This window comes from Centrocercus urophasianus, unplaced genomic scaffold (genome assembly GCF_019232065.1).
Source record: "Centrocercus urophasianus isolate 14NV4802_14NV808 unplaced genomic scaffold, USGS_Curo_1.0 seq_13, whole genome shotgun sequence".
NCBI classification, from domain to species: Eukaryota; Metazoa; Chordata; class Aves; order Galliformes; family Phasianidae; genus Centrocercus; species Centrocercus urophasianus.
The window spans coordinates 21,684,122-21,701,033 of NW_024884475.1; the positions used below are offsets into that span (position 1 = coordinate 21,684,122).

Genomic DNA, 16,912 nt, shown 5'->3' on the forward strand with positions numbered 1-16,912 from the left:
AAGAGAGCTCTGAAGTCCTGCAGCTTGCAGACTGCTGGCACCGCCTGCGGCTGAGCGCAGCCAGGTGCTTCGAGGAGCCCCGCTCAGATACTGCACTGATTGGGAGCAAATGTGCGCCCACCCCCGTGCCCAGCACGCAGGTGTCCAGCAAGTGGGTGTCTTTTTAAGCTGGAATAAATACAAACGACTAACTTTAGCTCATCTTTCCGACACGACTAGATGAATGGACTGGTTTTTTTTAGGGTTTGGTTTTAAAAAGGCTTTTTGAAAGAGTTTTCCTGCCAATTTCTAGAAACTTCTATGTTTCACTTCAGGCTTAGGAGCATTTCTGCTCGAGCTGGGACCGCTCGCACCACCTAATCAGCCGCGCAGGTCTGCAGGATGCGCTCTGCTGTCTTCCCTCGCCCCAAACCCACGCTCACGTGCGGTGCTTCTCAGCACACCTTGGAGCACAGAGCTCTCGGGCATCACTCTGACGTCTCCCGGCCGCTCTCCCTTCTTAGCGCTGCCGTGAGCTGAGGGACGGGGCTGCGGGCACAACGCCGGTTGCAGCCGGGAAGGGCTTGGCCGCCCCCGGGGGGACGGGCCGCGTGCCCGGGCTGCAGGCAAAGCCGCTTGGCCCGTCTGTTTTATTTTTAGCCGGCAACGCGGCGGGCGGGGCGGAGGCAGGGCGGGAGGGAGGAAGGACCGAGGCGGCACCAGGCGCGGGGTTACCGCAGGCGAGCCGCAGCCGCCGGGCTGTAGAGCTCAGCCGCCCGGCCCCGCCGCGGCAGGCAGCGGCACAGGCTGCGGCGCTCCCCGACCGGCTGCCCGTCGCTCATCGCGGCTCCCCGATGGCCAGCCCCGCGCTGGAGCTGGGAGAAGCGCAGCCCCCGCCCGACTGCCCGCAGCCCGAGCCGGCGTTCGGCGAGGCGCAGAAGTGGATCGAGGTAAGGCGATGGCAGCGCGGTGTGGGCGCCGTGCCGCAGTCCCGAGCTGCCGCCTGGCCGCGGGGCTCCGGCGGCTCTCGGAGCGCGCGATTTGCGCTCTGCGGCATCCGAGCCGCGCCGCAGCCCCCGCGCCGGATTTAAGCCCTTAATCGTATTTCCCTCGCCCGCCCCCTGGCTCGGGCTGAGCGGGGCGGCCGTAAACAGCAGCGCAGGTGCTGGAGCCGACGCTTCCTCCCGGGCTGGGGGCACCGGGTCTCCCCGGCCCTCCTGGAGACCAGACCCCCCGGGGCACCCCCGGCCGCAGAAGGGCCGCGAAGGTAACGCGGAAAGGCGCGTGGTGGTGGGGGTGCCCGCATCTCCTCCTGTGCCGCTCCCGAAAGCTGAGGGCGATGCGGCGCTGCCCCGCGGGTCTCGCTCGGGGTTTGCTCGCGCTGTAGAACGCGCAGACGGGCAGGTGGAGGTGAGATGCTGTAGTTCAATATTTTGGCGTGTAACAATAGCGACGCTTTGAGTAGTTCCGCGCCGTATTGCTGGTGCAGAATACCCGCAAATGTGGCATAAACCGAGATAGCCGGGTAGGAGATCCTGTCAGCTGCAGGCTTTGAGTTTAATCTGCGGCTGTTCTGCTCTCCTGCGGTGGTTGGGCGAATGGTTGGTAAAGTCGCCGCGACTGTGGGATTCCTACATTCTCAAGTATATTCTCAGGAATAATGGTTGACTCCAACATCATCTGAAACGGCAGTGCTGTGTCAGGCATTGACATAGCTGGCCAGTTGCTGTAGACCAGAGAGAGGACAAGAGGACCAGAGATGGGAACGCAGAGGAATGGGGAAAGAAGGACTTCTGTGCCAATGTACAGCTCAAGGGAGAAGTGCAGTGCGTGCAGGCAGCTGCGTAGGGCAGATGAATGAGGTGGTCCCCGTGTATCCTTCCTTACAACAGAGGAGCAGGAGGGAGGCATGTGACCCTGCTCAGTGCACAGCAGCTTATGACTGTTGGTTCTGGCTGCTAAGGATGCCAGGAACTCAGCAGCAAAGCAGGTCGGTAGGTAACGAGGCTGCCAGCAATCACTCCGGGCATGATGATAATGAAGGGAGTGTGAGCCTTCCTGTCTAGAAGCAGCGCGTGTGGGTCAGGCGGAAACCTCCCTCCTGGGCAGTTCCCTGTCTTCCCAAGTTCTCATGCCTATGCTGGTGTGATGGGGCAGGTAAGAGGAATAGGAAGAGGCTTAACTCCTTGATGCTGGTCCAGGAGATCCATGTGGATAGAGGAAGCTGGATGTAACCTCTCACCCTTCCTTACTCACTTTTTTCATCTTCTTGATGCATGGATGGCAAACGTGTGTTGTGTGTGGTGAGGCTGTCAGCTGCCTGTGAAGCAGGTGTGGTCCCATGTGTCTTGTGCATGGTATTTCCTTTTGTGTTAAGCTCTGAGGTATGAGGGTTAACACCTCTTAGAAAAGTGCGGTCAGTGTTCACCATCCTAAATCTGGGGGACTTGGACTGAGAAATGGTGTGGAACGTGATACTTTAGCCCAAGGATATTGAAAAGCAACATCAATTGTAACATCCTAAGATGTTATCTGTTTATTGTAGGTATTAAGCCCCATTGATTTGAGTGAAAACCAGAAATAGGGTTGTGCCATGCCTGGCTGCTAGGTCCACCTCGTTCAGCTTTGCAGTTGTTCCTCAGCTGTCTATGTGCTGGCCCAGAGGTGTTAGCAATCCTTGTGTGTGTGGTGGCCTCCAGCTCAGTGGTGAGCATTTACAAGGATGTCTCTCTCAAATGAAAATAAAACAAGCAGCAACTGCAGTCAGCTGGCTGCTGATGTCCTTGGTATGGGATGTGGAGGATTGGCAGTGAGGGTGCTAGCAGAGAGCTTGGAGTCTGTCAGACAGTAGAGCAGTGCCACACAAGGAAGCTGAGGCAGAAACACGCAGATCTGAAGCTGCACGTTGTTATTGGTAAGGAACCAGCTGTGTGGTTCAGGGATGGATCCTCATCCAGTTTAAATATCATCCAAGTCCTGTCTCTGCTGCAGCAGCATTCTGCTAGTCCAGGAGCAGGCTGGGCGCTGCACAGACAAGTGCTAAGGCTCAGAGTGAGTGTCCGAGAGGCCTGCCTTTGCTCCTTGGCATTTGATGTTTCACTAGAGCGTGTCAGCTGGGTGCTAGAAGTCATCTTTTTCCTCTCTCAGAGTTATTCCACTCTCTGAAGAATAGGAGAATCCTGCTTGCAGTGAAGTGGGTGGCTCCTCATAACAATCCCATCCCCTTTGTGCCTCCCTTGAGCTATGGAACAGAAGCACCGAAGTCCATCTGAGTGTGCAGAAGGGCCTGAGATCTGGATGTGGTGGTGACAGGTCTGATGTGATCTGCGTGTGACAGGAGCTGGGATGTGGGGATTCTGTGGACGTTCTGCTCCAATCACAAGTCACTGTTGATAGGAAACTGAAATTCAGCCTTGCTCACATGTTCAGTTCTGCACAAATATCAGCCATACTTCCCCCTGTGTAACAGTAAACCAGTTCTATTATTTTAGTTTGACTTGGCATGTGCTACTTACACAAAGAATGCCCTCTTAATGATAAAGTGAACCATATTAGTGGCACTCAGAAGACTTAAAATAAAGGCACCAGATGAAAAACCCTGCAAGGCAGCTCCATCAGCCTGCATTATTAAAGGTGCAGTATCTCGTTTCAATTAACACAGCTCAGTTTCACTGAAAGAATGTATCAGCCTTGTAAAGTGTAGTGGCTTACTAAAGCAAAATAACAAATCTAATTTAATCTAATGGCCCATAATTTTAAAATGTCAAGGTTCCCAGTGTGTTTGCTTAAACTACAATAACTGATGGTTGAAAGAACATCTGTATAAACAGTCGTTCTTGCTGCAAGGATTCGTAACAGCAATACAGTAATAAAGCCACATTTAATACTGGTGCAGCTCCTCAGGGTATTGTTATCTCCTCATCGCCTCATTAATATGCTCTGTCCTCATTGTTGAAACTTGGTTCAATTAGGGATGGCTTTTCCATAGACTTGTATTCCTTAGAAACTTTGCCAGCTGATAAGAATGCTTCCTCTATTGTTGTCTGGTAATAATAAACAAGGTGTGCTTTCTGTCCTCTATGGTCAGTATTTGACTTCGCCATTCCCTATAGATGTGCATGGCCTAACGTGCAGTAATTTCTAACTCTGCCACTTTCATATGTATTTTCCTGGAGAGTTGTGTTGTTAAGAAGCTTGTGAGCCAGAGGGGTTTGTTGGTTGTGTGGTTGTTTTTTTTCTTTACCTCCAATAGATTTCTCTGAAGGCAGCAGCTTTAAGCTGGTTGCTTCCAGAACTGGAGCCAGGTGTATTACTTGGTGCTTCTGGAAGTGCCCTTTTGTGCAGAACAGCCATGCCACCATCTGCTCCACCATATCTAGAGGCAGTGTGAGAGGTATAAAAACAGTGATCCGGGCAAGTGAATTTCATGTTAGTGTTTTGCCTCAGGAGTCTGGAAACAAGATTTTGTTAGGATGTCTCTCCCTTCTGCGGATGCAGTTCTAGAAGGCTGAGACTTATGTCTCCCATTGCTTAAAAGTCAGTGGGAGTAGCTCATTGACAAAATCATATATGATGAAGGAAGTGGATTGGGTTATCTACTGAAGGTGTCTAGAACCTGAGGAATACACACGTCGGTTTATATGGCCTTCAAAATACAGTGTGACACTGATTGGTGTGCCCTGGCTTGGAGGAATATCAGAGATAAAGCTCCTTCTATTGAACATACTGGTTAAACCTACTGATTGGCTACGTATATGAGAAACTTGTCTCTTGCAGGATTGTATCTAGACTATCTATCAACTCTTCCTTTGCTTTCAAAGGGATTTTAAGATCTTTGATTACGGACTCTAGTCCCACAACCATGGTGCCCCCACAAGACTGGGACCATCAGTCTTGTTGATACTCAGGAATAGATTAAATCCAGCAGATGTTTTCTGCAGCAGACAGCTCTGGAGAAGCCAGTCTGACTGCCTGTGAAAGTATCTGAATGCAACCACTCACATGTAGAAAGGTGCAATAAGACTTAGGACTACATGGTTTTATTAAGCAAATCTTGTAGGAAAGTTGGTGAGTTATGCTGCAAACAGTGCCTACAGCTGACATTTTTTTTTTTTTTTTCAGTTTCTAGTCTTTCCTGTTTTCTTTGTGTTACTTTTTCTTCTCTTACTGGAAGAGTGTTTTACTTGTGTACTTTACATAATGTATTGGGAATGAACTTAAAGGGACAAGTGTAGTTATCTAGGCCAACAGTGCCTGACCTGGTAATACTTCAGGTCTATAGCTTTGTACAATGAAGGGTGTCTGCCCTGCTGGTAAGAGAGTCCAGCTTGTGGGAAGGCTGCTGTATGCAACCCCAAATCCACTGGGGAAGTATAGCAGAGATTCTCAGTTACTTCAGTGAGCTTTGAACACAGGCCTTGAGCTTTGAAAAATAGCTTCAATTGACAGATTAGTATCCATCTTGGCTGTCTTTAAGCACCTAACTTGATAGCTGATATGTGCTAGTCACAAATCCCTCATCATGGTGGAAGTTATAAAGCCTAGTATTAAATGTGGAGGTTGGCAGGCCAGCCTGCAGCAGAGGGGTTGAGCTTGATGGTTCTTGGGGTCCCTTCCAACCCAAGCCATTTTATGATTGTATGAGGATGTTCCTCAGACTGGAATAAACTAATATGAATGGACCAGCTGGCTAATCTGTGGACAGCTAAAGTTAGATTAATATTTCCCACAATGTTTATAAGTCAATCATAAAGAGTCAAAAGATGGATGTGTGTTCAGAGTAACTTTACTGCAGTTATTATGACTGGCAATGGAATTCTTCATTCTTTCTCTACATCTCCAGGGCAGCATTTAGTGAGGGCAGATGAGGCTGATGGGGTGCTCTTCATTCTGGCTAGGTCAGTCATTCAGTGGAATGAAAACTAAATTGTTTTAAAGGGTTGGAAGTACATGTCCAATCTCTGATGTACTAAACCATCACCTTCTGGAAATATTTTCCTCCCCCAGTTGCATGGCAGCTGTGTGTCCCGTGTACATTGACCCAATTCCCTTGTCATGAGATCTGTGTAAGCCATGTTACAAGTAGTGCGTAACACAAGGGTGAGAATAGTGAGAACAACAATACTATTGATAAAGGGATAATGTCAAGAAATGTAGGGTTGTGCTGCTAATTTCCTTAAAACTGAATTAATTTCTCCTTTCATTACTAAAATTCTAAAATAGGTGAAAGATCTGCCCTTAAAAACCAGAGTCTGGAATGTCTTTGTCTAATTGGTTGCAAAGATCTGTTGGATGCAACTGTTCAACCTCTTTCCACTTGTTCTGCTAGTGTTAACTACATTTTTTGTTTTAAAGAAAATTATCATCTAGAAAGCTGGAATCTTTCTTAGCTTGGAGAATAAGCAGATGATCAGTATGGCAGAATTGTTTTCTAGAATGTATTAGTCAATCAAGGAAGAGTTATTTCACAACAGGTTATAAAAGCTATATTATCTTTGGTTTGTAGAAGCTGCCAGTCCATGAGCTCTTCATCCACCGATGAACACTTCTATGTATTAGTATTGTAAATATCCCAACAAGAACAGTTGTATAAGACTAGTACAATAAAAGCAAAATTTACTGGGGGTGAAAGCATCATTGGAAAGAGTGCTTGATAAAGCTGGATGGGGGAAGGTGTGAGCATTCTGGCATACAGAATGTGAAGATCTCAGTTTTCCCTCCTTCAGTGTGTCACTTAAGAATGAAACTACTGTGCTCCCTTGCTTCACTCAGTCCCCTCGGTTATGATAATTACAGCTACTATGGTACTATAATATCACAGTTAATAGCTGAAACCTCTTCAAGCTATGGTGAGAACAGTATCAGGTGAAAGGGCTGCACCACATGCCCTAGAGGTAGGTTTGTAAGAATGTGATGAACTAGAACACACCCTGACTTAAACTGCCTCTTATTTATTAAACAGAAATGTACTTAGTGTACCTGGGACAGGCTGAATGACCCTTTGCTGTGGTGCAGTGTGTGGGAAGTGGCTGCCTGGAGAGGGCCTGGGGGGGACCAGCAGGGCAGCAGGCTAAATATGGGGCAGCTGTGTCCTGGCAGCAGAAAGGATTGATGTAAGTTGATGGAAGTGGTTATTTGTTTGCTAGGCCACACCTGCGATACTGCATCCAGTTTTGGGGCCCATGGCACAGAAAGGACATTGGGACATTGGAGAGAGATTGGCAGAGAGCCCTGGAGCTGGCTGGGATTGGAGTACCTTCCCTGGGAGCTAGGCTGGAGAAGAAGTGCATGGCAGGGAGCCTAGTAGCTGGAGGCAGGTTGTTGAGAGGACAGAGACATGGGGTAGGAGAATGAGACACCTGTCACACACTAAAAGAGGAAAGGTTCTAACTTAGCAAAGATGCTTCTCCTTACTTCATGAGGACAGCTGAGCATTGGTGCGGGCTGCCTATCCCTGGGTGGCTTGATGCCCAGCTGAAAAGAGCTGCAAATGAGTAGCTCTGACTGACTTCTGCCCTGGTATGGGGAAGGAGCTTGGGCTTAGAGGCCCTCAGGGACCCCAGAAACCTGAATAATTCTGTGGGTCTGTGGTTTCTTGAAAGTAGGTGAGTGAATGTTGCTAAATTTTATTTTTAATCCTGCTTTATTGGATGCTTACAGTATCACCACATTTAAGCATCTATTTACATGAACAAGATCTTCTCTTTATGGAGGCAAAACTCCTGTGGCTTTTGATGAATGTTTTCTAGGTACGCTACTGACTTTCCTTTGTGGGAACTCCTCAAGGCAGCATAAAATGTGTTTGGCTTCCAATCTAACTACTTCTACTAAACCTCTTTTATCTTAGAAAACTAAACATGAGTGGTTGTCTGGCTTGGTGAGATTCTGTTATTTAATTCACTTTGCATAGCTATTATTGACCAATAAAAAATGAGCTCCACTTGCTTTTTGGGTCTTGAGGAGATGATGGGCAAGCTTAATTCTTGAGAATTCGATTGTTAAATCCTTAAGTGGTTCTTTGTGGTATTAATTGGTTATAATAATCCTTTGCTTTCATAGATACTCTGATCAGGTCTACTATAACTTGCTCAAAACTGTTAACTCTTTTATATAATATATGTATATATAATGATGTGGATAAAATTGTGGATGTCCTTCCCTGGAAGCATTCAAGGCCAGGCTGGATGGGGCTTTGAGCAGCCTGGTCTAGTGAGAGATGTCCCTGCCTACAGCAGGGGTTGGAACTAGATGGTCTTAGATTTCCCTTCCAACCCAAACCATTCTATGATTCATTCTATGAATGATTCAAAGATTGTTGGTACTAATCTTACCTTAGCAGAAGGGCTAGCTTAACGATGCAGTTATTAACAATGCTTGCTCCTCATGTTAAAATTAATTTAAAATACTCTAGTGACTTCGATGTTAGAGAAAGGACAGAATTCTCTTAATTTTGTTATTTGAAGAGAAGCCCTGTTGTGCTACGTTCTGCTGCTTTTGGATATCTTGCCTAGTGTCAGAGACAGTTTGATTTTGAAATCAGCTTTGACAAGCTAAGGTTTTAAAAAATAATATTGCTGTGCCTTGTTGGCTCCTGCATCATTGGCAGTGATTCATGGGGCACTTTACAGACTGAGGAGCTGCGTGATGGAAAAGCAATTCTTTAACTCTGCTTTCTACAGTTGAATGAGTAGGGTAAAAGGGAAATTATCTCCATTAATCTCGCCTTCACAGACATTTCTCTATGATCCTTGTTCATGCTGGAAGTAGCACAGTAATTCTTCCATGTTGTGATCCCACAGTGAGTTTCAGGAACAACATAAAAGGAAAAATTCTTTGTGACGTCTCTTCCAACCTCCAGAATCTCCCCACCTTCATTCCAGCCCTGTGGTTATTTACAAGCTACACAGAAAGTGGCCGTATGTGTTCAGTGTGCTGCAAAAAAATGTAAGTCTTCTTCCTGAGAATACCTTACTACTGTTTCCTTTCCTTGAGGCATTGGTCAATTTTTAGTTCAGTATTGCAGTCATGAGCAGTGAAGTCTCTGGACAGATTAACATATTTCATTTTTAAATTAGGCTGTTACCTGCTTTCTGTTCCTCATCGTACTTTACTGTGATTCAGGCTTTTCTCCCCAACATGAGGATTTGAAATATCTAAAACATTAATAACAAGTAACAGTTCCCAAAATTGATGTCAGTTCTGTTACATCCAACAAAGGTGCAAATCAATGCCTTTGACTTTAGGAACTGACAGTGCTTGGTAGCATCACGTGAAGTTGCTCATACAGGATGGGACTGTTGGAGATATTGTGATCTGAAGATGAAAATAAATAAGTGTATGTTCTAATACTGGAACTTGCCATCTCCAAAGGTAGCAGAGTTGAAGGGGAAAAAAAGCTTGAGCAACTAAAACTAGAGAGCCAAGAAACTCAGCTGAATTTGTACTTCAAGAACAGGCTGCAGATTGGCACAAGTAGTGGTAACCTTTACTCTGACTTGAAGAAGCCTTTCTTTTGCGTAAGAGTGGGTTGATGCCCATAAATAACTGTTTGCAAGTGGGAGGAGAATGGTTGCATGGCTACAGAGGACACAGGGCTGAGATTAAAATCTCTTCATGGTGCTTTGCTTTGCAAGCAGTATGTTCAGAGAACTCACAGGGCTGCGTTATGCCCTTATAGTTCCAGCAGAAGGTCATGGCTCTGACAGAATGTGCAGGTCTTCTTCCAACATTTCAGAACAAATAGAATAGGTATGGATTTGGAGGTTACACATTTGTTATTTTCCCTCCCAATTTGCTACTTGGCAGTGAGTATCTTCTGACTGGGTTTGTGGAAGGATAGGGAGGAATGAGGAGAGATAGAAGTGGCTGACTTGTCTCTGTGAGGGCATCATAGGCAAGGATGGCAGTGTCCTGAACATTCAGCTGAATGCCTTGTGAGTAAATGTTGTTCAGATTCATTTCAGTGGGCTAACTTGCATGTATTGTAGCAACAGAGAGGTCAAAGCTTTCTTTAAGTCCAAAGCATAACTATAAACATGTAATCTAAACAGGGGGAAAAAAAAAATGCAAGTATGTAAAAGTTCTTCTGTTTCTCTTTTTCCTGAATCCGATGTGTTGTTTTTTAAGGTGGTGGTGGTTTGGAGAAAACGGAAGTCCTTATTTTGGAGCACACATGTGCAGTGTGCATCTTCTGCCAGGGTTTGGACTGACTGAAGGTAGCCAAGGGAATGAACTGTTTTCCAGAAAAATGGCACCATCAAGGAAGAGAAAAGTCTCAGAGTCAGTGAATTGTAAAGGTGGCTCTCTCAAAGCTGAAAGAAATGATACAAACCCTTAGCCTTACATCCCACCCCTCCCAAAACCAATTCTTATTTTGACAAGGGGCCTTCAGTTTTGGAGTAACACAAAAAAAGGGCATAAATCAACAAAGCTCAAGCAACTCAAATTATCTTTTATTAGAAACAGCTTGCCTTTCTATGGAGAAGCAGAAATACCCTCGAAACATTTTAATTACGAACATGCAGATCTCCAGGCTTTCTGGGGCTGTATTTTCTCCTCTCAGATCAGTGCCACCCTGCCTGCGCTGCCCTTTGGCCAAGTGCTGGACTGATGGCTGCCGCTTCTGGGTGAGCACTCTGCCCATGGGCACAGGGAACTGCACGTCTCTGTGGGACAGTGTGGCACACAGCCACGTCTGGCATGGAGGTGGTGGCTGCTGCACCGCGCTTCCTGGCATCCTGAGCTTCTTAGATTGGCGTAGCACAGCTGAGGGGTCAGACATGCCCTGTGTGAAGGCAAGTGTAAGGGGAGCCGGGCGTTAAAAATAAAGCTGGTGGAGCTGCAGAGTAATTTCACCTCCCTTACATATCTCTCAGTGATTATTTCTCTTGGATAGCAGCAGCCACTTCCATTCGCAGAGGCGCACTCCGTGCCGTGCTCTGCAAAGAACATCACACGGAATTAATTGCAGCTGCCCTTCTGAAGGATGTGCTTCAGTTGGTGCTGGAGTTCTCTCAGAGTATGCCAAACAAAAAGATTTGTCATTTAAAACTGTCTCTGTAATAAATACTTTGCTACTTTGTTCCTTCCCGTCATTTTGCTTCTCTTGACTAGCTTCAGGGGAGAAAGTAAGCAAAGCTGCTGTAAATGGCTGTGGGATAACCATGGAAATTCACAGGGGTAGTTCTGAGACAACATTCCTGGCAGTTTGAGTCTTCCAGAGCTTGGGAGTCTAACCATTATTTTCTTTTCATTGTAGTTTGCTAGTCTCTCTGAAGTAGTAATGCAGTATAATAGGTTTAAGTCTTTGCTTTTTTTTTTTTTTTTTTGGATTTCAACCAAGACACTTGAGAGCACGTTCTAGTTGTAGGCACTTCTGGTGTTGTGGTTCCCCACTTTCCCTTCAGCATTTGTTAGTTTCTCAGTGCAGTGCTTAAGCCTACAATGCCATACAGGCTTTTCTTTTTCATTTTAGAGCTGTGTGGAGGAAACTTGCTTTTTAACTTCCCACATGAAGGGCCTTGAGGAAATCAATACATTAAAGCCAGAGCAGACTTCTTCAAAGTGCTGTGATCTCAAACTGTGCTGAAAGTTTTTGTTTTCTGCCTTTTTCCTGTTCTTAGCATCTCTCAGGAGGAGGAATGTAAGGGGTTGTCTGCACAGGGGAAGGGGAGAATCATGCCCTTGTATGGCCTGAGTACATGCTCTGTATGACTACGAGAAGCAGGCTACCAGAAGTAGCACTGCTGGCAGCCTTGGCACAGGATGGGGACCTCAATGTGAAAGTTTCCCATGGCTCATGCTACAAGGGAATAGGTGCTGCTGAAGAGCAGGGGGTTGGTGCTGACTATGGGTAGTGAGTGTTTTCCAGTATATGCTTATGATAGGGGTGCTTCAAACAGAAGTGAAGCTTCAGGGTAATAGCATCTACTGCTATTCATAGGCTCCTGGAGGTCTCCTGGAGTACAGCAGCTTCTTAGAAGTCAGCATAGTGATTCTGCCACTATTTCTAACCTTAGTATATGGTGGCAAGCTCTGACTAGCTTGTAGGAAAGGGATGGATGGCAATTGATGCAGATAAACTGAACCACTTTAGAAAGAAAATGAAAGCTTGTTATTTTCTTTTAGGATTGAGAGGGTAGAGGTGGGTATCTGAAACACCAAATGGAATGGAGGAGCAAAACATAAGCTCCTGTTTTGTTGTGGAGGAAGAGGCCTTCAGATGTAATTACAACTGTGTACAAAGCATAAGTGGTTGGTAAAGCAAATATGATAGTGTCATTAGATCTGTGCCTGGCGGAGGGAGATTTGTTGGTACTTGGTGTTTACTTAAAGTATGAGGAAAATATTTAATATCTTCAATGAAAAATGTGTTAGAACAATGACTCTTCTACGTGTAGAAAGCCGTTAGTCCAGGGAGAAGAGTGTATTCTCATGCCCTGTGTTCTCAGCCAGTATATTGTGCAGTTTTCCGCAGGGCAATGGCACGAGATGAAAGGAGCTGCAGTCTGATGATTTCTCCATGTGCGATTGCATGTATGGATCTCTTGAAAGTATCTACAAAAAACACACTCAGAGCAGTGTGTGTGGATCTGCAAGATTGTCCTTCTCCTCAGAACTAGGATTTCTTGATACCAGAAGCTGTTGGAAGGAAAGAGTATATGTGGGAATTTCTGGAGTATATTAAGTATAGCCTTTGCTCCTGGTGCTGTGATGGAAGACTTGGACTAATAAAATTGAGAGAATCATGACTTTGTTCTTGCTAATAAAGCAGAATGACTTTCTTGCTCATCAAAGCCCATCTAACTTTTGGATGGCTCAGTGCTTTGGGCCATTGTACTCACCATTTGTGGGGGCAAATGTGTGGGAACTGCTGAATCACAGCCTGAACCTCTGATTAATCACCTGAGGTGAGCAATGAGTCAGCCCTGGGAGCACAGGTGAAGGCAATTCACCTGTGCTGCTGGAAGGGTGGAGCCTGGCTGCACCTCTCCTAGAGCCATTTAAGAGCTGACTGCCAGTGGGAAAGGATCTCTTCTGGAGATCCCTTCTCTGGAGTTTTGCAGCGAGCCCAGGATGCAGGTAAGCTTTCTATCTATTCTCCTTTTTTGTTATTATAGTCTGCTTTGCCAAACTCTCTTGTTTGTTTCATAATTAGGACATCTTTATATTAATTGACTATACAGAAAGGCTGGGGGGATTTTGCCTTCTATAAATGGCTGCCAAGGAATCTGTCAGTTAACACAGAGCAGATGAAGTGGCAAAAGGTGCATCTTTGTCATGTGGATGCTGCCAGCTGGCTGCATACTATGTGCCCAGAGTGTTTTAGATATCTTTATGTGGAAAAATGGCTATTGCAAACTCTCTGGAGTAACTTGTGTTTAATCATCCATTCTCCTTGTATCTTCTGGTGCATATAATATCAAGATTTTTCTTACTGTTCCTGTGTTTTGGCATAGGTGGATCTTTTTTTTTTTTTTTTTTAACAACTGTCAAACCTGCTTCACCGATTGAAGAGCTACCATAGGAACTTGAGTAAAATTCTTATGTAAGACTTTTGTTATCTCTTATTACCTGTACTGTATGTTGGCACTTACCCAGGTGTGGGTAAGGTCTTGGCTCAGAGCTGCTGCTATTCCTGGAGCTTCTGATGAATGCATTTGAAATATCTTTATCCTCTTTCAACACTGGGGCAAGCCAGTCCAAATCTGATGGGGGGGAGGGGGGGGGAAGTTTTGTAAAGGGAAAAGATTAAGAGGAGGGGATTTTGGATAGAGAGCATCAAGAGAAGGCAACCTATAGTGAATGGGCACTTCAGAGAATGTAACCTAAACCAGGCATTTTCTAATTCATTGTAAAATTATAGTTGTTGTTTATTTTCTCTTGCTCTGGGGGAGGTCTGGTTGGCATCTGGATGGCAGGCTTGATCATGATGCAGGGGAGGTGCAGGTTGTTCTGCTGGAAGTATGAGATTGCCATGCTAGTTTCAGTAAGATGTTCAAAAGATTCTCAAATAGCTTCTTTGGTAGACAGATTCTGTGAAGTTGTTTCTTTTCTTAATAGTTCTTTTGCACCAGTGTTTAGTATGCCTTTCCGCATTGAGAATGAATATGTACTAGCTTACTACATCTTCTCTTTGGAAGAGACTTGTATACCTCTCAATTTGTTCCTGGAGTTATGCTGCTGTGTTTCTGAAGAGAACAGTTGTTTCCTGATGTGGTTCTGCCATCCTCTCTCATACTGTCATTTTTAATGCAGAAGACAATGGCAGATAGTAGTTAAACTGTGGTGTTAGCTCTTGCTCTTCACCTTGAGGTTGGCTTGAAATGTATCGCTTTCCAATTGTAGGCAATTGTTCCTCTATTCAAGATGAGCAGTGTAGCATCCAGGCAGCTGTTTTGCTGACATTATTCCCAGTTAGTTATTCACTTGGATTAAAGGCTTTCTGCTGTCAGAACTCTTTACTGGGAGCATGCTGTCACTTAGCAGAGCCATTAAACAACTAATTCTGCACTGCTTAAAATTTTTTCACCTGTCTTGCATCCTTTGTATTTAGAGTTATAACCTCTCTGCCCTGTGGGCAAAGAGTACAGAGTTACCATAAATACCCTTTTTTTTCCCACCTCTTCCCTTTCCCACAATATTTTCAAGCCAAGAACTTAAAAGCCAGACTTTTGTTCAGCTTTGCTTGTTCTGGGGCACTACAGATACTGTCTGTGTGCTTGAGGCTCTGTATACAGGTGTTCCCCAAACACTTAGTGAAGTCTTTTGGCAACAAGGAAGTCTCTCTCAGCATGTATTTGTATTGTTCACTTCCTGAAGACTGTTATTGTAGCTTCCATGGTTAGTCACATAGGTAACATAGTCCTGGGAAGACAGTTATTTTAATAGCGGTGTTGATGCTGCCAGTGCCTTTTCTGTGACTTCTTGTTTGTGCAGTCGGTGCTGATCAGTGCCCTCCTCCTCGTCTCTCATGGAGGTGGCACCATGTGTTCTTGCCAGCACAGTTGGGCCAGATGTAGCTAGAGGGAAGCACTTCTTGGGTTTTGGACCCTTGGTACTCAAATGATCATTCCTCTCTCTTCTCTGCTTCTTAGCAGTTACCTGGAAGTTATCTTGTGTGCTATTGTGTGGGAGCTCCAGTTTTAAGCTGAGGTACAAGTGTTCCTCCTTTAATTAAAATCAAGAATCAGTAATTTAGTTGGAGCTGGCACTGATCCATGCTGGATAGAGAGGTTTTATTTCCTTACGTGTTGTTTTGCTGCGGATCAGCAGATAGAAGGAAGATCTCTGATTCAATCCATGCCCTTAAAGCATCAGTTTCTTTTCTAATACATTTTTCGCTGGCCTTGGATCTCTTGCATGATGAAGAGAATGTATCGGTCTCCCACGATCTGTATCTGATTTCAACTTTAGAGACACGTATTCTCACATTGTGTCTGTATAATGTTCAGTAAAATTCTAGAGAGAATTGTGATAATACCTTTAATTTTTATCAAGCCAACACCCTTTCCCTGGCCTCATCAATTTGTTCTGGTTTATTCTGCTGCCTGAGTGCACTGAATAAATTCTGTATGCTTCTGGTGAGCAGTTCTCTTGTGGATTTAATCATAGGTGTGAAAGGAGAAGAACAAAGGTGGTTTTCATTATTAGGAAGAACAAAGCCTTGAACAGAAAAGAACTGATGGCCCTTTCAACAAGAGATAAGTTTCCAGTACTCTGTCCAGCTGATGTATGTTGTATTTTTAGACTTCAAGTTTGGTTTTTAAGCTAATATACATTTGGAAAATATTTGGGTAAGTAGGTATGTGTGTTTATGAATATAATCTGACACAAAAGGATTCATTCTGTAGAAAGAAAGAATGGTGTTAAATCATATTTTAGTAATAATATTTCCTGCTACTCTGTTCGTAATACAAAAGTACATTTTGAAACTGAAGTCTATAAAAAGAAAACTGAATTGTTTGCTTAAATTTCATGAGCAAAAAGACTTAATATGTAATTACTGAGAAATGGATAGATCATGGCTTTCTGGGCCTTTGCCTGGCATTCTCCTTTGCTGAATTTGTGTGCTACAGCCTACAGGCATTCCTGTGTAATTCTTCTGTTAGGAATATCACCTGGAGTTTGACAGCCTTCAACAGTGGCTCAGGCTGGAGGCAAGATTCTATCTGCATGTGACCTTTTTAATTATTAAATCCTGGATTGAGATATTCCATAAGTGTGTGTTTTGGTAGAGTATGTTTACTCATTTCTATTGGTGGTGGTGATATCTCATTTCCATGTTGAGACAAGGCACTCGCTGGCTTTGTCCTCCCACACTCAGATTTTAGGGTCATGCTTGTAGTGTGATAGAGTGACTCCTGGTTTGTTGTTAGTGGTTTTTGTTGATTAAAGTTATACCTTTAATCGTTTACAGAAGATGTGTAATTTAGGAATTCAGCACACTTCATAAGGATAACCTTGCTATCTTCTGTTAGGTTAATAGAAGCAAATTTCATCGCCCAAAGATTAAACAATCAGTTGTTTGGTATGGGAAAATAAATGACTTGCACTGCTTAGATACATCAGTTTATTTTAAATTACTATTGTATTTTTAATCAATTAAAGTGAATTTTATTACCATGCAGAATTGAGGATGGTTCAGTGTATTCATCGTAGGATACACAACTTCCTACACCAATAGACCTTTCACATTTACTGTGCAGAAAGTCCAGCTTGGTGCCCTTTTGAACAGCAGAAAATGTAAGAAAATGGATGAATATTAAAGCAAATAATCATTTCCTGTATATGTAAATATCTCAGCAGTGTACAGGCTGCTGCTGGGTTTTAGCAGAAGCTAAAATTCCAGTGAAGCTATTTGACTTCAGGGCAGCCCAAGAAAGCTTCTCTCAGTCTTCTCCCTCTTTTTTTTTTTTTTTTTTTTTTTTTTTTT

General features: G+C 44.5%; 1 protein-coding gene across 1 annotated transcript in view; it reads left to right on the forward strand.

Annotated features, from left to right (window-relative positions):
* The first annotated feature begins 866 nt into the window (after positions 1-866).
* Positions 867-16,912, forward strand: part of LIMCH1 (LIM and calponin homology domains 1) — a 166,090-nt gene continuing 150,044 nt past the window's right edge. Inside the window, exon 1 of the mRNA XM_042812322.1 lies at positions 867-929. The gene's annotated coding sequence lies outside the window, so the exon portion shown is untranslated. The remainder of the gene's footprint in view (positions 930-16,912) is intronic.